General features: G+C 45.1%; 1 protein-coding gene across 5 annotated transcripts in view; it reads right to left on the minus strand.

The window, feature by feature from the left end:
• The window catches only part of HIPK1 (homeodomain interacting protein kinase 1), an 89,573-nt gene extending 78,658 nt beyond the window's left edge, over positions 1–10,915 (minus strand). For all 5 annotated transcript variants that reach the window (XM_055137478.1, XM_055137477.1, XM_055137475.1 and 2 more), the window contains exon 1: positions 10,733–10,915. The gene's annotated coding sequence lies outside the window, so the exon portion shown is untranslated. The remainder of the gene's footprint in view (positions 1–10,732) is intronic.
• Between the last annotated feature and the right edge of the window lie 12,212 nt (positions 10,916–23,127).

A 23,127-nucleotide genomic window follows, 5' to 3' on the forward strand; every position in this document is an offset into this window, starting at 1 on the left:
AACAAAATGACTAAGTACCTGGAAAGTGCTCTGTGCCTGAAAATTACTGATTTTTATTTTGCTGGGCCACCCCAGCATTGCTGGAGTCACCAGAACTACAGCCAGTCAAGATCATGCAGTGCTGAGTGTTGGACCTGGGGTTCTGTGTGCAGCAAGATTATGCTGTCTAATCATTTGAATTCCTAGCCCTTATTATTATTACTCTCCTAACCCACTGCTCTCCCTTGTTCACCCATATCTAATACCTCCTAAGCTTAAGTCAAAGCGCTCACAGTCTCTAATCTTGAATGCACTCAGAGATCTTTACTTTGAATTTGTTTTTTATTCTTAAGTATTAATCTATTGTTTTCCTTTACTTACTTCTCCCCCCCCCCGTCTTTTCTTCCCCTTTTTTGCCCTTTGGGGTCACATCCGGCAATGTTCAGGGATCACTCTTGGCTCTACACTCCGGAATCACTCCTGGCAGGGCTGGGGGACCATATGGGATGCTGAGGATAGAACTTGGGTTCAGCCATGTGCAAGGCAAATGCCCTACCTGCTGTACTATTGCTCCAGCCCCCAAGAGATCTTTACTTTCAAACTACACAAATCTTGGGCCAGAGATTTGGGCATAGTGGGGAGGGAGCTTGCTCCACACACATCTGACCCAGGTTCAATCCTTAGCAACCCAGATGGTTCCCCCAGTCCTGCCTGGAGTGATCCCTAACCGGAGAGCCAGGAGTAAGCATGAACACAGCTGGGTGTAGGCACCCCACCACACAAAAAAAATCTAAGTCTTCTTCCTCCCCTCTCCCAGTCCCCCGCACCCCTCTCCCCACACACACACTTTGGGTTCAGGGTTACTTCCTCTTTCTTAATCACCTCTCTAGCCCTGCACACCCTGACCCCGGGGTTTTCCAACACTTTGGGGAGAGAGTCCAAAATCTTCAACAGCCTCAAAAAGTTCTCCCAAAACCTGATTGCTGCCTTCCCAAATCCCTCAATCTGATTTCGCTACTCCAATGATACTGCTCCTGTCAGTTCTTGGAAAGCAACTCCATTTCTTTTACCTCCAGGTCCTAACATGCTCAAGATTTTCTGCTAGAAAACTCATCCATTACAGAAAATACACAAACTCTTTCCCTCCTCTCCACACAATCATTACCATCAAAACTGTCTCCCCTCACTGTAAACTCCCCATAGCGCCCTGACCTTCTCTTATAACTTGAATTGATTTCAACTACATTCCAAACTACAGTTATCCTATCTGTCCTGTTCTGAGGGTGAGTCACCAGGGCCTACCAGACAATGTGACGGTAAAAACATTCTCTTTGCAGGATGCACTGACCTGCCTGCCAATCTTGTATCTACCCGCCAACATTCTATTATACAAGATTTTCATAGCTGGGCTTTATTTTTTAGTGTTCCTTCCTTTATCTGTGTGGTCCTAAAGATATGGGATCACCACTCCAATACACAGTGTTAATTTTATTTGTCACAAGAGAATAAACACACACAACTAGAAAGGAAGGAAGCATGACAAAGGATGTTACAAAACATGAAAAACAATATGTACATTTCTTTGGGCCTGAAAGCAACTAAAAACAATCTGCACTGAACTAGTCGGCTGGAAAGAACAAACCCTCAGCCTTTAATTTCTAAAATGAGGTCTGGATATACTTTAAGCAAGAGTTCCTGTGATTTATTTCTCCTTGAGGAGAAAATGTGTAAATTAAAAGCTAAAGTCAGTACAATTTAATTCTGAGGCTTCTAATTTACAAATCATTTTGTTCTACCTATACCACTGACATAAAACCAAATAGTAAAAGAAAAACTGGTGTCTTTATAAAATTTACCTATTAAGAGTATTTCTTGCCACCATAAAAGTTAGCCTAATTCTGAACAATGAAAGGAAGCATTTTTTTTCTTCTTCTTGTTTTGTTTTTTTGGGCCACACCTGGCTGGGTGCTCAGGAACTACTCCCAGCTGGGTGCTGGGTGGGGGTCGGGGGCTACAATACAAATTATGCACACCAACCCCTTGAGCTATCTCTCTGGTCCTGAAATAAACTTTCTAAATTTGTTTTCCATTGCATATTAGCTTACTAGTTTTATCTATTTATCAAAGAACATAACCACAACCTTATAGACCTAAAAGCATTTAGTTAAAACAGGAATACAAAATTCGGTTTGTAAGCAAATCTGGAAATATATCTAAGAATACAGGGGCTTAAAGTAATAATATTGGAACAAGTCCATGATAATCTAATATGAAATATTTTCCATTAAGTTTACAAGTAGAATAAATACTTTTTAAAAGACTGCATTAGCCAGAATAGTATTTTTAAGCACTTTCCATATAAGCAGTCGGGGTGCCAAACAACAAGACCCTGGTTGATAAGGCATGGCCTTTCTTGCACACCCACATGGTCCTTCCCCCACACCCCGTAGCCAGCCAAGAGTGATCCCTGAGCAGAGTAAGTAATCCTGTGCACTCGGGTGTGGTTTAACTCCTCCCCCATCCCACTCCACCACCCCCCCAAAAAAAACAAAAGCAAGCAGGCACTTAAGTAGGGCAGTCCATTGGCAATGAATCTCAAGTAAACTACATCAAGTCAGACCAGTTTAGTCCATCAAACGCTCAACAAGAACCCATAGAGGAACACCTAGCAATCAACCCCAAAGCTGGGTAGCTTGGAAAAATCCCTGCAAAGCTAAGCTTTGAAAAAACAGGCTGCATACTCCAGCTGTCTCAGAGGCAACGGTACTGTCCACTTTTGGCAAGACAGACATAAGTGAACAGACAACTACAACTCTTATTTAGTAAGACAAACTTACATGCGTCCATCATGTCTAGGGTCCTGAGTTCAATTCCCAGCAAGGGGGCTGAAGGTGGAGGAGCAAACCTAAAACAATTCATAGTTCACAGGAACAACCCAAAACTCACTGGTCTTCCCCACTGCCAGGGCATACTGCTCTAAAGTCGATTCAGGTATCAGGACCCTCACAGTGTGAGTCACATCTGACCTCAATGAGCCAAAGTTAAAAGCACAGACTCATAAACTAATGAGAAAAACCACCATTCTTATTTTTATACCCCTTTGAAATTCAGATAGAGGTACTATGTTTCACAAAATTAGCAAATGAAGGAAATTCTTTTCCTGGCTGAGCCTCCTAAATAAAAACATGAAACAGAATTAACATCTGCTAAAAACTTATTAGACAGTAGGCTCTGTTAAGCAAATTAGAAACATTTTAACTTACAGGAAAACTCTCCCAGTAAACTAACTTCCTGAAAATGGTACAACTCTGGACTCCAGCAATAAAACTGCCTTTTTGACTCAAACCTGGCTTTCCAAGGATTAAATCAAATACCACAAATTTCACTGCCTTAATCTCAAACTAGTACTTACAGGTAAGAGGCCACTGGTACTGGTACTTGTTGCTAAAAGAAAAATGTGAGCCTTACTAGAATCCAAGGCTTTCACCCAAACTATCTCCCCAGCCCTTTTACAACAAAACTATTTCCAGTCCCTGCCAGTCGTCTGTTTAACGTTTGCTGAATGTCCCTACACAATGAAGACTAAAGTTAAGTGATCAATAATATACAACTATATGATTAGATGATCTCAGAGTTGGATATGAAAAACCAAGATAGTAATTTTTCAATATTTTATCCTTAACCAGTAACTTCTACCTTTTCCCTAATGTGCCAGTAATAATCACCTACTCCTACAGTCAGTGTCATCTTTGCCCCTCTGGTTCAATTTAGCAACTGGTAATCTAAATAACCTAAAATCAGTAGTGAACAGTGATTTGCTCCTCCAACCTGTTTTTTTAGTTGACATGTACTGATATGGACATATTCAGCAACACATGGATATACAGGGTTTTCACATCATTAAAGAAGGTAACACATATTCTACAAAAATAAAGTAAAAAGGCTAAGAAAGTTTTCACCTCAATGCCAAATAATAAATCTCTAATGCACCCATTTTTCTACACCCCTGAACAATCTTGGACTACTTTCACTTTCTTCAACATAGTAAGTTGTCCCTCAAAAAAAATGCTCTGGATCCCTTTTTTCCCCCCTAATTTGTTGCTGTTTGTTGTGGGAACCACAACAATGGTGCTAAGTGTGCCACAGGGTCATGTCTGGTAAATGCCTTGCAATGCACTCTACCACTTGGGCCATCCCAGCGCCTCAAGTCCCCTTCTTTCTCTTAAGCTCCCTTCTTCTCTCACTCAATCTTATAACTGAAACCTTCAAAAATGTGTTTCCCATTCCCTTGCTTAAAATCTTAGGATAAAGGGGCTGGAGCAATAGCACAGTGGGTCGGGCGTCTGCCTTGCACGCGGTCGACCCGGGTTCGATTCCCAGCATCCCATATGGTCCCCCAAGCACCGCCAGGAGTAATTCCTGAGTGCAAAGCCAGGAGTAACCCCTGAACATTGCTGGGTGTGACCCAAAAAGCAAAAAAAAAAAAAAAATCTTAGGATAAAATTAAAAAACTCCAAATTGGATCTCTAGACTGTGGAAGATCTGGACCCTGGTAATATCTGTTGCCTCGGTTCATCCCATCTTTTCCCAGGAGCACTCACTCTTCCTGTTTTACAAATGCCTCTGGATTCTCCTGCCCTAATCCCTTCATATATTACATTCATTCTTCTGAAATTCATTTTTAGTTTTTGTTAGGGAAAGGAAGTTCATTTTAGTCTCTGTCTAAATCTCATCTGTTTCAGTGTGGGGAGAAGCTACTGGTTTAGATCATCATCAGCTCTCATTTTCCCCAGCATACAGCTAGACCATGTCTCCCAGTCCCTCTCCAAGAGCAAAGTGGTACGTGGGTGAGCCTCTCGGGTTTCTTTCTGTTTCCACGAGGAGGCAGTCATGGATAGCTACCTTCCATCACATCCAAGGCATAGAAGAGCCACAGGAATAGAGCAGAGATTTCCTAAAAGATTGTGTAGGGCAGCTTCCTGTTTAGCAGGAATGTTCATCTTAACCTAGAACATTTTCTTCAGGAGATTACACAATAATTATTTTCCCTCGGCCAGGTTATAGTTTTAGCAACATTACGCTGACAAATATAACAATCAATCCAAAAGCCCACTGGCCACTTACAACATGTGTTGGGTCTGGGAGGTGTGGGGAAAGGGGTTCAGCTGCTTGTCCTGCCATTAAGTGGGGTTTGGGAGGAGTCACATCACCTGGTTAAGAACAGATCAGATTCTCTTCAGTGATCCAATATCTGGACCATTTCATACATATTAGGATGTCCACTACTACTTTTTAGCACTTGACATACTTGTACTTATTTATTTAGCTATTCATTTACCAAATATTAAGCACCCACTATATGTGCCAGGCATGGTTTTAGACAGTAGGTTAACAGCTGTTCAAGACGAACAAGAGCCCTTAACTCCTGGAGTTTACTTTCTCGTGGGGAACAGGCACATTTTGCATGTTTCCATACACATAAACACACATACGAATACAAGCAGAAAGTGCTGAACACTATGATGAGAAAACACAAATTACAAGACAGATGAGAAAGGAGAGAAAATACTCTAAATTTAGCATCAGAGAAGGCTTTGTAAGGAGGGGACACTAAAACTAATTGACCAAAAGGAACCACATTCCAGTGAAAATAAACAGCACAAAGGCAAACTCTTGGCCTATCTGAAGAAAAGACCAATATGGATGAACAGGAAGCAAATACTCAAAACAAAACCCAAAAAAGCAGACACAGGTCAGATCACATACCGACTTCTGAGTTTCTCTGGACTTTATTAATTATAATTATTTATTTGAAAGTTGACTTCTAAGCCGAGAGAGAGTACTTTGGGAAGGCACTTGCCTTGCATGTGACTGACCCTGATTTGATCCCTGGCATTGAGTCCCCAGTACAGTGTAAGGAGTGAACCCTGAGTACAGAGCCATGAGCACTGCCGGTGTGAACCAAAAACAAAAAGCTGGCTTATCAGGCTGGAGCCATAGTACAGTGGGTAGGCCATTTGTCTTGCATATGGCCCACCTGGGTTTGATCCATTATCCCATATGGCTCCCCAAAGGCACCACCAGGAGTAATTCCTGAGTGCAGAGCGATGAGTAACCCTGAGTGCAGAGCCAGGAATAACCCTGAGCATCAACAGGTATGCATCCACCGCTGCCAAAAAAATTAGTTGATTTATCTGCTAAGTTCTATGGGAGCAATTTCAAGAGCAGAGTTAGGCATGTTTGGTTTGGTCTTTGGTTTGTTTTTCCTTTTTCTTTTTTTTGGGGGGGGGGGTGGAGAAGGGGTATCAACAGCATCAATCTATTGATAATGACTGGCATATAATATGTATGCCAAATGTTTGCTAAAATAAGTGGTTACAAAAACATATTACTTATGCATACGTAAATATAAGGAAGAAGTGGGCCTGAGTGATATTACAGCAGAGAGAATGCTTGCCTTGCAACTAATTTGGGTCCAATCCCCAGCACCCCCTATGGTCCCCCTAAGCACCGCCTGAGTGCAGAGCCAGGTTACCCCTGAGCATTGGCAGGTGTGACCCTCAAAAAAAAACCAATAAATATAAGGAAGACTCGAGCATCATTTGATTAAATTAGTATTTACAAGAAAATGTTATAGTCCTACTTATAAGTGAATATGAGTATTCATTTTCTGAGACACAGAATTAAAAAATGAACTTGACAGTGTGAAAGAGACCAACAGGCTGGGCATGTGCTCTGCATGCAGGGAGGCTGGGTTCGATCCCGGTACTACATATCCCCTAAACATCGTCAGTAGTCCCTTAGCATCTACCTGGGAGTAGCCCAAGCACTGTACCCCCGCCCCCCAAACCCTACTCAGCCTTCAATTCTAAGAATCTGAATCCAAGCTCTCCATACGAAACATGTCAGGCAAGCATGGTGAATGAACTATACCAATTTCCCAGCTAGAAAAATAGGGGGTGGAAAATGTATAATGGGCCTTGTATTAGTCCACAGATGAGGTATTTAGTACTCTATAATTCTCTGTGATTTTCAATCATTGAAACTAATTTTCTAAGACAGGAAAAGACAGCATAGTGTGTAAGACTTTGCATGTGGCTGACCTGGATTCAATCCCTGGTAGCACATATCCCTGGTCTCAACCCTGCCGGATGAGAGTGACCCCAGAGCACAGAGCCAGGAGAAAGCTCTTAGCACAGACAAATGTGGCCCCAAACAGCAAAAACAAACACAAATGTATAATATTTTGGCAATCTGGTTAAAGTGTCCTTTCCTTCTAGGCAGAGCTTTTTGACCCCAATTTTAATGGTTCATTTAGTCAACAGTGCATAATAAGTGTATTAGGCATGATAAAACTATAGCAACAGAAGAAGGTGCTTTAAGGCTGTTAAAAAAAAAAACCTATATCCTGAGGAGTTTCTAACACAACATCAAAGTAAAGCAAGATAAAAGGACCAATTTAGATGAACAAGCAAAGGCCCAAAAAATAGAACTTAAGTAAGGTAAAAATAGTTTGACAGATGGAAAGTGGAAAAGCTCCTTCAGATGAATGAGAAAACTTCTGCCAATTTTTTTTTTTTTTGCTTTTTGGGTCACACCCAGCGATGCTCAGGGGTTACTCCTGGCTTTGCACTCAGGAATTACTCCTGGCGGTGCTTGGGGGACCATATGGGATGCCGGGGATCGAACCTGGGTCGGCCGCGTGCAAGGCAAATGCCCTACCCGCTGTGCTATCGCTCCGGCCCCAACTTCTGCCAATTTGACAGGGAATATGGAAGAATTTAAAAAAAAAAAACAAAAAACCTGAGTAAAAGAGATGTGTTTCATTGGAAAAGACACTGACAAAGAAAAAAAGTATGTGGAGATAGAACGGGCTTAAGGAACTTGATTTACACATAACCTAGCCTGGTTTGATGCACGGTACAACATATAGTCCCCTGAGCACTGTCAATGCTCTCTGAGCACAGAATGAGGAATAAGTCCTGATACCACCACATGTGGCCAAAAACTGAGGGGGGATGCAGGCAGGGGATTCTTACCAAAAAAAAAAAAATTCTTACATTCTTAATACCTAAAAATCCCAAATTCCAACATGAGAAAAAAGGAATTCAAGAATTCCAAGCAAGTTTTCTATTTTCTTTTTGGAGGGAGCTGGGCCTTGCTCAACAGTGCTCAAGGCATACTCCAACCTCTATATGCTCAGGGCTCACTCCTAAAAGGACTCAGGGGATCAAAATGTGGTACTGAGGATCATACTGAGGTCAAAGGCATGCAAAATAAGCATATCACCCACAAAACTATCTCCCATCCCAAATAAATTTTCAATAGCATTCTTAAATAGCCTTGCTAGTAAAGAACCCTTGTATTTGGATTCTTTCTCAGTAAGCACTCTGAAAAAGCACTATACCAGGTGTACTTCAAGACTTCAAAAGAAATACACATTGTTTCTTTATCTTCCAAGTACTAATAATGTTGCTTCCAGGGTAAGATATACAAAATATATACGTATATATGTACATATATACATATAAATACAGGATATAAAAATATTTGAGTAAATATAATATAAATAAGGTCGCCAGGATGCATGCAGCTCATCAGCACAGCACCTGCCTTGCATATGTGAGGTACTGGGTTCAATCCCTAGCTCCACACACTAAAAGAGTAAGGTTATCCAGAGGGTTAATAACTACATAGAAATGGAGTAACTAAGATATAAAAGCAAAGCTAACCTAAGAAATTAGCAGCCAGAATGATAACACGGCAGGCAGGGCACTCACCTTGCAGGCAGAGGACCCAGATTGGATCTCCCGCATCCCATATGGTGCCCTGAGCCTCCATGGAGCAATTCTTGAGTGCCAAGCCAGGAGTAACCCCTGAGCACTGCCAGTGTAGCCCCTCCCCCCAAAAATTAATTCATATAAATGAATCTGCAAAGTAATTGATAAGCTTGCTTATCCTTAATTTGTTGCTCATATAATACTTTTTTTGGGCTAGAGCGAAAGCACAGCAGATAGGGCATTTGCCTTGCATACGGCTGACCCAGGTTCGATTCCCAGCATCCCATATGGTACCCTGAGCACTGCCAGGAGTAATTCCTGAGTGCACGAGCCAGGAGTAACCTCTGTGCATCACCGGTGTGACCCAAAAAGCAAAAAATAATAATAATAATAATAATACTTTTTTAAAGTTTCACTTGGCTATATATTTTTTTAAAGACCATAAGTACCCAAAAACTCATCAGTGATTACAGAAGCAGTGGATGAGAGAAAATTTTACTTTGATGTCCAGAATGGCAATAAAAGTGAGGAAAACAAATGGAGAGGCCAGAGAGATAATACAAGGGGCACGGGGTTTGCCAATCAGTATTCAATTCCTGTACCCCAAAAGGTGTACCCCCAAACCCTGCTAGGAGTGATTCTGAGCAGAGTCAAGAGTAAGCCCTGAGCACCCCTGGGTGTGTTACCCCCACCAAAAAAAAGAAATTGAGATGGAATCAATGACTTTCAACAAAATTACCAAAAAATGATTGTTTTACATAGCCAAGAAATAAGAAAGAGAGCAGATCAGTAAGCTTTTATTTGCAAAATTCAAACCACAAAAAGACTAGTTACAGTACAGAACAAGTTGCATGAGTTCCGAGTATTTGAAGTTTATAGGGCAGGCTCAGCTCACTGATTTCCACCAACACCACTAACTGAGAAAGGCTTATGAAAACAAAACCACAGAATGAAAGAATTCTGTTTTCTACAGAATAGTGAACTTTGAGCTTACCTTTTTTCCTTTAGGAGGTAACTGGTTTAGTTTTAAAATCTCAAGTTACCAATCAACTACATAAAATTACAATGCCCAAAGATGGGATTAAGTACTCTGAAAACATGACCAGCAAAAATCCTACTTGTCAATCAGAACCAGTAATGTTTACAAAATTTCATTCACCATTTTACTCCTCCAATGCCTTATTTCTGGCCTGACTGCCTCCAGTTTAGCACTTTACCAAAATATTATTTGGGAAAACAATAGTCTCTTAACAGTCAATGATATCCTTCATCAAACTAGTAAAATAAGAGTGGGGGAGATTAATTACATACTAAGATCCAAAAATCACCAGCCAAGTAACGATTTGGGAAAATGACTCATTAGTAAATTTCCAATCTTTAGCCATGTATCTAAGTCTACACACAAACATTTTTTACACGGTTGATGCTTTGCCTTCTCTAAAAAAAAAAAAATCGACAGACCAGGAATCCAAAATAGCTTCACACAAACAGCAAAATTGCAGGTTTTGCTGAGGGCTCGAGCCACTTCCCTCTAGCCCGTCTTCGCGGGGCGCAGGAAGCCACAGCGCTTGTTTCCATCAGTTTCTAAGAAACCCACAGATAAAAAAGGACTGACGGACAGCAGCGTCCGGAGAGTGGAAAGGAGGCGGAGAGGCAACCGCGGGGAACGCCCGGGGTCAGCGGGGCCCGCGGGGCGCGTGCGGGACGCGGCCCGGCGCAGGGAGGCGGCCGCCCGGACAGCGCCGCGCCCGGGTCCGCTGGTCCGCGCCGGTCCTCCCCCCTGCCCCTTCCTAGCGAAAGCCGCTACGGGCAAAAGTTTCCCGCCCCCGGCCCGCGGCCCCGCCGCCCGTCCGAGCGCGCCGGGCCGCGTCCACACCCACCCGAGCGCCCGGTCTCTCCCCCGTGACAGACGCGCAGCGCGGCCGGCGCGGCCCGTCCCCGAAGAGCCCCGTCCCCCGGGCGGGCCCACTCACCGCCGGCGTGTTTGGGTCTCAGCCGCGCGCGGGGGCTGCCGTGCCGAGGCGGCGTAGGAGACGAGATCCGGGGCCCCGCCGCCGGGTCATCATAGCCCCCGCGCCAGCCGGCCCGGGCCCCGGCTCCCGCCCCCCGGAGCGGCGCCCCCTCAGCCCCGCGCCGCCCGGGCCCCCGCCGCCGCCCCCGCCGCCACCGCCGCCGCCGCCCCGCGCGCTCCCGCCTCGGCCTCCCGCCGCCGTCCGGGGCCGCCGCCGGGGCCCTCGCGCCGCGGCCGCCGTTGTCGCCAGACCCGACCAGCCGAGTGCCGAGCCGTCGCCCCATCCGGCCGGCCCCGCCTCGCGGGAACCGTTCAGCCGCTCGGCGCCATGACACCTACTGAGGCGGAAGTGCCCGAGCGCGGCGGGTCACGGCGACTCCATGGTGGGCGTGCGGACGGGGGGGCCTCCGTGCGGCGCCAGCGTGGACGGAGCGCGCGGATCGGATGCCCGCCCCCTCGGCATCGAGTGCTCGGCTGTGCGGAGCGCAGGTGTTGAAGGGTGGCCGCTGAGGCTGCCGCTGCCCGGTGTGATCCCAGCCTGTGTGACATCACCGGGCCAGTGTGACCGCCCGGGGACGGGGCAGCGCCTCCCTGCTGCGGAGGAGTTCCCACCGCTTAGGCTTTGAAGTTTCATCACCCCCCTCCCACCATCGTGCTAGCAGTAAGCCCTGACATCTGGGGCACCGACGCTGCGAGCACCCGCGAGCAGACCCCGCCGCGGCCTCGGAACCGGGGTTGGCATCCGTTAAGGAAAAATAGACTGCTCCGGAGCGAACGTCCGCGAAACGCAAAGCATGCCCGGGGCCGGTGCTAGCGCGGCTGTGTTGCCTCAGCCGGGAGCCTGAAAAGGACAGGTGCTAGGGAAATGGAACGTCGGGAGCACGCAACGTTCTGTAGAATTGGACGCTGTGAAAACGAAGTGGCCCTCAGACAGCTGCCGTCTCCCAGCAGTGAGAGATTCCTTGGGACTTCAGATATACCCGGGTTTGCTCCGGCTCTACACTGGCCATCTGTCCTGCCTGTCCTCGGGCAGATCATATTTGAATCAGGGGATCGAGCCCTCATCGCCCACCGTGTGCAAAAGAAGCACCTTACCTACCCTGTACTCTCTCCATTCCCCACCATTTTTTGTTTGTTTGTTTGTTTGTTTGCTTGCTTTTTGGGTTACACCTGGCGATGCACAGGGGTTACTCCTGGCTCTGCACTCAGGAATTACCCCTGGCAGTGCTTAGGGGACCATATGGGATGCTAGGAATCCCAGGTCGGCCGAGTGCAAGGCAAACGCCCTACCCGCTGTGCTATCGCTCCAGCCCCTCTCCACCATTTCTTTATTCTCATTCTATTTTGTTTCGTCTGATTTCTCTTAAACACTCTGAGCCATCTTCTTAGCCCCTCAGATAGTTTGAAGGAAATAGGTGCTTTCAGGAGAAAACCGGTAGTAGTGAGAAGGTTGGCTGAAGGAACAGAAGGGACTTTCAGAGCATTTAATTAGGAAAACACAATGAGGGTGTGATCAAGCACAACACTAGAGAAGGGACAGTGTCGGGTCAGCAGCAGAAAGAGAAAGAACTCTTGTTTGTTGCAGTCCGAAGAACAGAAGGGGTCAGCGGGATAGTGCAACAGGTAGAAGGCACTTGCTTTGCACATGGCAGTCCCAGGTTTGATCTGACATCCCATAGGGTCCCAAGCCCACCGGGAATGGTCTCTGAATGCAGAGCCAGGAGTAAACCCTGAGCACCACAGGATGTGGCCCCCAAACAGAAACAAAGCAGCAAAAAAATTAAAAAATCTCATCTAGTATATTCTATGCCAAGGGCCAAGGGCCTAGACTCAAAGTTGCAGGTAAGAACCACTGGCTTAGGAGCTGCAGTCAAGTCTGACCAGCTGAAGCAGAGGCAGGCAAACCATCCACACAAAAAATCAAATCAGCAAGGAAAAAAAGGAACTTTAAGCAGAGCCCACTTGTAAGACAGAAAAAAAAAAAAAAGATGAGGGGCTGGAGAGATAGTACTTCAGACATTCCCTCTCACCTGATTTTTTGGGTTTTGGGGCCACACACGCAGTGCTCAGGGCTTACTTCTGGCTCTGCACTCAGGATTCATTCCTGGAAGCCCTACCTATCTGCCTGGCCCATCTATTAATGATTCTTGACTGTATATTTCTTCCTTATCTATTAATTATTATTTGTCTATTTAATAATTAGAGGCTCGGGGCTGGAGCGATAGCACAGCCGGTAGGGCGTTTGCCTTGCACGCGGCCGACCCGGGTTCGATCCCCAGCATCCCATATGGTCCCCTGAGCACCGCCAGGAGTAACTCCTGAGTGCAAAGCCAGGAGTAACCCCTGTGCATCGCCGGGTGAGACCCAAAAAGAAAAAAAATAATAATAATAGTAATTAGAGGCTCATTTATATTACTGTTTCAATGGTTTTATAATTACTATTTTGATGGTTTATAATTCCTTATAAACCTTAATTTATTTTGGTGCTAAAATTGTTCAGATTTAGTCAGTGTGTACCCATTCAAAGCCCTGGGCCATTTTTATAATGTCCCTGTACTAGCGTGGTTCAGCTTCATCTACCCTTTCTCTTCCCAAGCCCTAGAACCAGTCATTTCTCTGCAAAGCCCTGCCTTCTTTTATGAGTATATAAGAAAGCAAGACCTAGACACTAGGTCCATATTGATCTCTTTTGTTGTTGTTGTTGTTGTTGTTTTAACTTTGGTTTGTAGGCCACACCCAGGAGTGCTTAAAGCTTATTCCTGGCTCTGTGCTCAGGGACTATTTCTGCTGGGACTCAGGCAACCCGATGGAGTACTAGGTTTTACACTTATGTTGACTGTACAAGGCAAGTGCAAGCAACCTATTGGCTGTATTATCTCTCCTGCTTCCATATTGATTTCTTATGACCAAGCTTGTGACCTTGGGAGTGAAAGCCAACCTTGAATGGGCAATTTCCCCACCCACCCCTTTCCTGCAGTTACAAGAATGGGATGTGCCCAGACCTTTTCCTTTCCATGGTTTCTTCAAAATGTCTTTAGTAGGGGCCAGAGCGATAGCACAGCGGGTAGGGCGTTTGCCTTGCACACGGCCGACCCGGGTTCGATCCCCGGCATCCCATATGGTCCCCCAAGCACTGCCAGGAGTAATTCCTGAGTGCAAAGCCAGGAGTAACCCCTGAGCATCGCTGGGTGTGACCCAAAAAGCAAAAAAAAAAAAAAAAAAAAAAAAAAAAAACGTCTTTAGTAAAGGAAACTCAGGAGGGGAGCGTGACATTTGTTCTTTGTCTATTCAGTTAATACTTAGGGTTAACCAGCTGCTATAGAAAACAACTCCATGTCAATGATTTAACATACTTTGGGGTATTTGTGGGGGGGGAGTGAGGAGGTTGTAAGAGCTATGCTTGGCAGTCCTTTGGGAGCTACTCCTGGCCCCCTGTGCTCGGGTGTTGGTGGGGAGGGAACCTAAATTGGTCACAACCCCTGTACTATCTCTCCAAACCCTTAACACAACTTCTATTGCCTGCTCATATTGCCCATATATTGCAATTAACTAGAGCAAAGTCCCAGGATGAAAGGATTGCTCTGTTCCATGGAGTCATTTAGAGGCTCAGGCACCTTCCATCTAGATTCTTATGTCTTGGCCCCATCCCCTGGAGCCTTGGATTTCTCCACTGGGTTCTTTGCATTTGGCCAGAAAAAAAAGAGAAAGATCAAAAGAAAGAAAGAAAAGGAAAGGAAGGAAAGAAGGAAGGAAGGAAGGAAGGAAGGAAGGAAGGAAGGAAGGAAGGAAGGAAGGAAGGAAGGAAGGAAGGGAGGGAGGGAGGGAGGGAGGGAGGGAGGGAGGGAGGGAGGGAGGGAGGGAGGGAGGAAGGAAAAATGTGCAGAGAAAAAAAGTTTTTTAATCCAAACTCATACTTACACTCTGCATACATGACATTCATTAGTGGGAGTTCAGGACAATGGATACAGATAACTATTGGGAGATTAAGAGTCAATGCGATCAAACCAGTACCCAGGATAAAGGAGATTTGATTTAGTAGAAATTTTACCAGTCTGCCACTCTTTTTAAAGAGCCATTTCCTATATTACTTCTTCCCTAGTAATAGCATCTCAGTTTTATTCACAAAGGAAGATCTTTTGATTGGAGACGAGGAAAATCCCTCTGCCCCAAATCATAGGATAAATCACTTCTAAACAATTCTAATAATTCTTTCTCTTCTCGTCCTCCTGTTTATGTTCCATCAATATTATTTCCTTATTGGTTTAAATCACACCCAGCAGTACTTAGGGCTCACTCCTGGATCTGCACTCAGGAATCACTCCCTGTGTTTGGGGACCATATGTGGTGCTAGGAACTGAACCCAGGTCAGCCCTGTGCAAGGCTATGTACTGTACTATCCACTGTACTATCTCTCTAGCCCCATTGTTCTTATGTTTTAATCCACCTCTCAGACAAATGGCCTATTCCTTGGCACTCAAGACAGTTTTAATTCATACAGAAGAAAACCAAGAACTTTTCTGAAAGTTCTCATCTATGGCAGACACAGTCTGCAAAGCAAAGGAGAATAAGGAGTGAAGCTTGTGAACTGGGTAATTCAGATGTTATTGGTGGTCTTGGTGAAAGTGGTTGTATTTTTTATTATATTAATTTATTTTGTTTTGGGGCCACACCTGGTGATACTCAGCCTTTACTCCTACCTCTGTACTATGGGATCACTCCTGGTGGGCTCAAGAATACATATGGGATGCTGGGGATTAAAACCAGGTCACAAGACAAGCAGCCCCCTCCCCCAGGATATTATTGCTCTGGCAGGTATATATATAATATATATACATATGTATATATATACACACACACACACACACACACATATATAAAGAGAAAGAGAGATTTTAAAGTGAAGCAAGATAGGTTTATCGAAACTTACTTAGAAAATATGTGTTGGGGAGAGAAAAAGATAATACGTGTTCAAGAGAGAACACAGGCTTGCAGAGCAAGCAGAGTGGGGTTTTAGTGGTATGGCACAGGCCTGAGCTACTTGCTTTTCCATTCACAGTACAAAGGGAGACTGAAAAGCTGGGGAAATGGTTTCATACAGCTGGGTGAAGCAGTCTCTTCTGGCCAATTCTCACCTCCTTATCTCTAGCTGCAAGGGAGCTGTGTGGCTCTGTGCTGTTCACTTCCCCTGCATCTGAGAAATCATGAGCTGACTCATTCTTTCTTCATTTGACTCATCTGTATGAGGTCTTAATTTTGATCCCCATCACCATTAAATATATAAATAAGTAATTCACTATTTTTTTCTGTGGTCAGAGAAATAATTATGGGAGTTCAAATTCTGGCCTTGAATGCAACTGACCCCGGTTTGATCTCTTGTACCACATAAGGGTTCCCAATCCCTTCAGGAGTCAGCCACCAGTACAGAGCCAGGAGTTAGCCCTAAGCACTGCTGGGTGTGGCCCAACAGTCCCAAATACCACAAGGGGAAGGGCAATTAAGACAGGAGCTTGAAATCTGCTGATCAAACATTATTTGTGTGGCGTTGTGTTGTACTTCCTACAAACTCAGAAATGATGAAGACCTGAGTGAAGTACCAATTTCTAACACAATTTCTCATATGTAGCTGTGCTAATGACTTGTGCTAAATTAATGGCTGCTTATTCCCAGTGCTGAAAGCATCAGAATTCAGTTAACTATGGAATGAAATGCATTAAATCTCAGATAACAATCTTTATCTTTGGCTGTGAACGTAACTTTTTTGTTTATTACTTTTAGAATCATTTGCCACACTGTCATCGGTTAGTTCTTTCCATCGTTTAGTTCTGCACCATTGGGGGGTGCAGGAGAAAGAGGAGTGACACTCAATCCCTGTCTGGCAGACTGTGTAATGTGAAAATAAATTTCTTGCCATTTGAGCTAACTCAGTACTCCCAGAATGTTCAGGGCAAAAAAAGACAGAACACACACCTGGACTTTGTTTGGGGTATGGGTAGGGATCCAGACTATCTATAGAGTTTGACAAAAGGCATGCTCCTGCACCCCACTATCATCATGCTTTAAAAAGGAATGATACCTTTCCTCACACAATCAGAAAACTGTCCACCAGGAAAGTTTTTCTGTTACTCCACTCAAGTACTCTGACTCCACTTTCATTCTTTTTCTCTGGTACTATACCACTCCAAGGTGTGGCCTAAGAAACAACAACAAAATAAAACAAAGCAAAAAACATTCCCACTTTCTTCTAAGTTCCAGAGAGAGAATAACACCCAAGAAGGCAATTACCTTGCACATGGCCAACCCTGATTTGATTCCTAGCTGCGTATGGTTCCCTAAGCCCCAAAAGGAGTGGTCCCCCCCCACACACACACACAAAAAAAAACTTCATTATATTTGAAATAACTTGGGCAAAGAAGGCTGCACAGCTATGCTTATGGGTCATGGGATCTCTCCTCACCATATCAGCCAACTAGTTGGACTGTTTAGTGGTTCAATGCTCAGCCCAAGCGTGTGAGGTGGCACTGTTCAAGCCCAGTGGTGCCAGGGACCCCCGCCAGAGCCATACTCAGAAGTGTTTAGGGGGGCCTCCAGGCTTACACCAAATGATACTGGTTGCAGGGCATGCAGTGCCAGGGATTGAACTGGGTCCTGCACAGAAAAAGCATTCACTTGGGATAATTTTAAAACTATTCACTGATAAATGAGTTTTTTTCTACAGAAGAGCCTAGTCTCTCAGGAAATGCAACTTTAACCTAATGGCTTTGTTGACTCCAAAGCAAGTAAAACATGTTTTTCCTCTTAAGTGCACAGTTAGAAAACATGTCTATTATAAGAAATAGTGTTAATTCCTAAAACATTCCAGTTATTTGTATTGTGAACAAACTCACTCATTTTTTTCTTCTCCCTTTTTTCATTTTACCAAGTATGTAACTAAGTGCTACATATACTTTTTCCTTTGTGAAAATGTTGAAGGGAAAGTTTTGCCATCCTCTCTGTAACTGCGTGTACTAAAGAAGTAACCAAAAAACATAATGCAGAGCCTCATTCTCCAAAATTCCACCATCTTTCACTGCAAGGACTTCCTAACTCAGATTCTTGTCTTCAATTTTGCCCCATTAGTCATGTGTTACTTTTTGCTTTCTTTCTGGTTGTTTTGTTTTGGGGGACCACACCCAACAGTGCTTAGTGCTCTAATTGCACTCAGGCATCACTCCTGGTGACTCTTGGGGGACCATATGGGGTGTCAGGGATCAAATGCAGGTCTACTGAGTGCAAGAAAAGTGTCTTAGCCACTGCCCTATCCCTCTAGCCGTTTTCCTTCCCACTCTCTCCCTCCCTCCCTCCCTCCCTCCCTCCCTCCCTCCCTCCCTCCCTCCCTCCCTTCCTTCCTTCCTTCCTTCCTTCCTTCCTTCCTTCCTTCCTTCCTTCCTTCCTTCCTTCCTTCCTTCCTTCCTTCCTTCCTTCCTTCCTTCCTGTCCAGTGGCCATACCCAGTTCTCAGAGGCTACTCTGGCACTGTGCCTAGGGATCACTCCTGTTGATGCTCAAAAGGATCATGCAGTGCAGGGGCTCAAACCCAGGGCCTCCTTGCATGCAGAGCACGTGTTCAGCCTGTTGAGCCCTCTCTCCAGCATCATCTGTTACTCTAAGAATATGTATCAGGAGGCCATAGAGATAGTACAGGGCTAAGGCACTTGTCTGGCATGTGGGCAATCCCACTCAGATAGATCCCCAGCACTTTTTATGATACATGAGCACCACTAGGTGTGGCCCCAAAAGTGTAAGAAAAAAAGGAAAGAATGGAGGGAAGGGAAGGGAAGAAGAAGGGAAGAGAGAAGGAAAGGAGGTAAAAAGATATGTTCAAGGTAGAGTCAACAGAATTCAGTGATGAAGAGTAGTGTGCATGGGAGAGGGAAGCAGAGAAGTGAGAACAGGGAACCAAGCCTCCTAGAAAAGCAACAGGCTTATTAGCTGTGTGGAAGGCCACTTTGATGGATGAGATCATGGATTTAAAATTAAGCCAGTCATGGGGCTGGAGTAATAGCACAGCGGGTAGCAATAGCACATTGGCCTTGCACACAGCCGACCCGGGTTCGATTCCCAGCATCCCATATGGTCCCCCAGCACCACCAGGAGTAATTCCTGAGTGCAGAGCCAGAAGTAACCCCTGTGTATCACTGGGTGTGACCCGAAAAGCAAAAAACAATAATAATAATAAAATAAATAAAATTAAATTAAATTAGATTAAACCAGTCGGCTTGGTTGAGTCATTTCTCCAACATCCTAGCTATCCCAGTGCATGCACAGAGTAGATAGAATGAGTTATACTGATTAAAATTTTTCAAGGCAAGAATGTCTATGTTAGAGAGAATGATACACTGCTACAGAATCACAGTTAGTATACATACGGCTTCCTTAGGGGAGAAGGTGAAGCATGGAGAGAACTGACAAAATGTCAGACACAGACACTAGAGGTACTTGGGCAAATAAGCTGGGAGAAATAAAGAGGTTTTATTTTGTTTTGGTTTGGGGGATACAGCCCACTATGCTCAGGGCTTCCTCCTGGCTCTGAGCTCAGGTGCTCAAGGGACCACATGCAGTGCTAGAGATGGCTACAGTGAGGCAAGTTACTTCCCTTGAACTGTTCCTCCCATCCCAAAGAAATGGAGGGAGGGTTTTAATTAAGTTTGAAGAGGAAGACACTTTCTGGCAACGGGATTGCTGGCAGTGGGTGGTGAGGAAGAGGGAAATGAGAGCTCTGAAGACCAGGAGGTGAAGGAGCCTGGGAGGTCAGAGTGCTGAAATGACCCAGGGAAGAGCAGGAGTCTGCAAGAGGAGAAGGCCGAGAGTGAGTGGCTGCCGGTCCTGCTAAGTGAAACCGGGAGAAGACAGGGTCGCCAAAGGCACGCCCTGCCAGGGAGAGACCTTCCCAGGAGTGCATGGGGATAATGCCAGAGAACAGCGAGGCTGGCAAGAGGACCAACTCTGGATCTCCTCACTTGTGAGCGACAGTGGGGGTTGGGGGGAAGAGGGCAGAGAAAAACAAGTTGGCTTGAGAGACTGGTCCGCAAGCTCATCTTCAGTTGAGGAAAGGGCCTTCCAGATGTTGAGAGCAGAGAAGGAAACTTACAGCCCTGAAAGGAGGATGGTGAAGAGAGAAAACTAGGTGGTGAGGACCCAGACTTCTGACAATGTCTGAGGTTGGTTCTGCTATCTCTGCTGTCAAGCTGCACGGCCAGATTTATCACTATGGGACAGGGAAGTCACCTCAAGGCAAGGGACTTGGTACCTTTGATGCTCAGAGATATCTTCCTAACCCTTTCAAAGCTGTAAGAGACGGGAGTCATGAAGGTTTGGAAAAGCCATCAAGGTGCATGGGTAACTGAATACGGAAATGAGAAGTAGCACCCAAGTAACTTGTCAGGTATGTAGTAGTGTTCAGGGGAGCAATGCTGCAGAGCTCATCTCTGCTTGCTGAATACACCAATTGGAGCTCCCCAGGCTTCTGATCCACCATTCTGCTGTGTTTGGGCCTTGTCTCACAATTAAGCTTCTAAGCATAGTATTCAAAATTCACTGTGATTTGCAACTCCACTCTTTTCCCATCTTGAAATATCTATCTATCTATCTATCTATCTATCTATCTATCTATCTATCTATCTATTTAGTTGTTCAGCCTGATTTCAGGCTAGACCTCATTCTAGGATGCTCCCTCCTAGGAAATACCTTAATCAACCCATTTCAGTCCCATTTCTAGGTCTGGAAACAGAATTAGCCAGGACCTTTATGCAGGAGTAGAACCTGAGCACCGCCCAAACCTCCACATCCTGCCTATATTTTGTCTCTATTGGATCTTTTCATTTGTTATTGTCATTAGATTTTTTGTTTTTGTTTTAACGTTTGGTCCACACATGGCAGTGACTGGGGGTGGTTGAAGGGTGCTGGGTAACTGTGCAGCACTAGAGAGAATCCAGGCTCCACCCCCTCCCCCCCATGCTCTCTAGCCCTTGGAGCTATCTCCTTGGTCTTATTAAGTAACGATTTTAAAAAGTACCCATGTGTTCCTTCCTCCTTGGGTGTGGGCAGGGCTAAATCCGGAATGACATGTTTACTGAGGCAACTGAAAATTAAATCTGCACAACATGAAAATGAATACCGGCACATTTTTCCTCTCATTTTTGAATTACTCTATTAGCTAATGATTGATGTTGAAATCACAAGCTTGATGCAGGAAAAAAATGACAAATTTTTGGAAAATCAACAAAGATTTAAAAAGATTTAAAAATACAAAATTATAGCACTGGGGACAAACTCTTTATCCACCATTCATCAAAGTTACTGTAAGTTAATGGGAAGGGTCAGGACACTGGTAAGACAGCTAATATAACAACTTTGGGGGGACACTCAGGGGTTACTCCTGACCCTGTGCCCAAAGATCACTCTTGGTGCTGCTTGAGGAAACCTGTGTTCTGTGGGCATGAGACCTGGGTCATCAGAATGCAAGGCAAGAACCTAACCCCCACTGTGCCAGCTCTCTGACCCTGATATAATCCTTCCTTCCTTCCTCCCTTCCTTCCTTTCTATCCTCCTTCCCTCCCTCCCTCCCTCCCTCCCTTTGTGCTGGGAACTGAATTCAGTGATTCACAACTGTGAAACAAAGGGTTCTACCACATAGGGCTGGAGCAATAGTGAAGCAGGTAGGGCATCTGCCTTGCATGTGGCTAACCAGGTTCCATCTCTGGCACCCCTTATGTTCCTCCAATCACTTCCAGGAATAATTCCTGAGTGCAGAGCCAGGAGTAACCCCTGCCAGTGATGACACAAAGAAGAAAAAAGGGGGGAGCGGATTCTACCACTGAGAGGCCCCCTGTATGCTCCCTGCTAAGCCCCACCGCCAAAGAAAGTTATGGAAAAACAAAAAACTCCATATCTCCAGATCATTTGTCTTCTCTTATGGGGATTCAACCTGATTCTCTATCTCAAGTCCACTCAAAGAGTGTGAGTGAAACTCTGTATCAGAGTGGTTCTTAAACAGAAGAAATTCCATTCAGGGTTCAGTGCACACAGACACACAGACATACACACACTCACATAGGTTTTGGGGACACACTTAGCAGTGCTCAGGACTCCTGGTTCTACACTCAGGGAACACTCTGGCAGGCTCAGGAGACTATATGGGGTACTGGGGATCAAACCCAGGGCAGCCAATTGTAAGACAAGGTGCTACCTACTGTACTGTTTCTCCAGCTCCCAGTGCACATAGTTTTGTTTGTACTTAATTTTTGGATCACACCTCACAGAATTCAGGACCTATTCTTGGCTCTATGCTCAGGGATTACTCCTGGTAGTACTTAGAAGACCATATATGGTGCCAGGAGTTAAACCCAGTTCTGCTGCATGCAAGACAAGTTACTTAATCTCAGTAATATTTCTCTGGTCCCTAGTAGACACACACTTGCACGGGGCCAACCTGGGTTCAATCCCCAGCACCCTATATGGTGCACTGAGCACAGAGCCAGGAGTAATCCCTGAATACTATGAGGTGTTCCTTCCATTTTTGCCCTCCTTTGTGTGACTGAGTGGCTTTCTGAGACCCCTACTTGGCAGTCAGGTTTTCCAGCTTTTCTTAGTGATTGGTTGGTTATCTCTATTTCAAGGGAGGAAAAACATCAGGTGATGAAACTTTCTTCTAATTCTGCTTATGAGATTCTTGCTCCCCACTAGATCTATCTATAACTGTCTTTTGGCCGACAAACAAGGTTGAGAAGTGGTTGGTTACATTTGCTCACCGACATACAGAATTTTCTTTTCTTCTTTTCTTTTTTTGCCACACCCAGTGGTGTTCAGGGCTTACTTCTGACTCTGCACTTAGGAATTTCTCCTTGGCTGTCTTGGGGGACCATATATGATGCTGGGGATAGAATCTGAGTCAGCTGTGTGCAAGGCAAGCACCTTACCTGCTGTATGATCACTCTGGCCCCAGACTTGGATTTTTCTGCGCAACTTCTTAAAGAAGCAAGGCAAGCCTAAACTCCATGCCAGGCTCATACACTTTCTTCTTAAAAAAAAAAAAAAAAGTTGTTTTTTTTTTTCCGCTTATTCCTGGCTCTGCACTCAAGGATCAATCCTAGCAGGGCTTCCGGACTGTATGTGGTCCTAGGGATCAACCCCAGGTTGGTCACATGCAAGGCAACACGCTGTACTCCCTACATGCTGTACTATCACTCTGACCGAACTCTGACATTTTCTTTCAGCCTGTCAGAGTCCAGAATGACAAAATCTCAGTCTTCACTACCACTGGAGAGTAGCTGTTGCCAATTACTGGCCTCTTACCCCTCGGTCTCCCCAGACACCACCACCA

This window comes from Sorex araneus, chromosome 5 (genome assembly GCF_027595985.1).
Source record: "Sorex araneus isolate mSorAra2 chromosome 5, mSorAra2.pri, whole genome shotgun sequence".
NCBI lineage: Eukaryota > Metazoa > Chordata > Mammalia > Eulipotyphla > Soricidae > Sorex > Sorex araneus.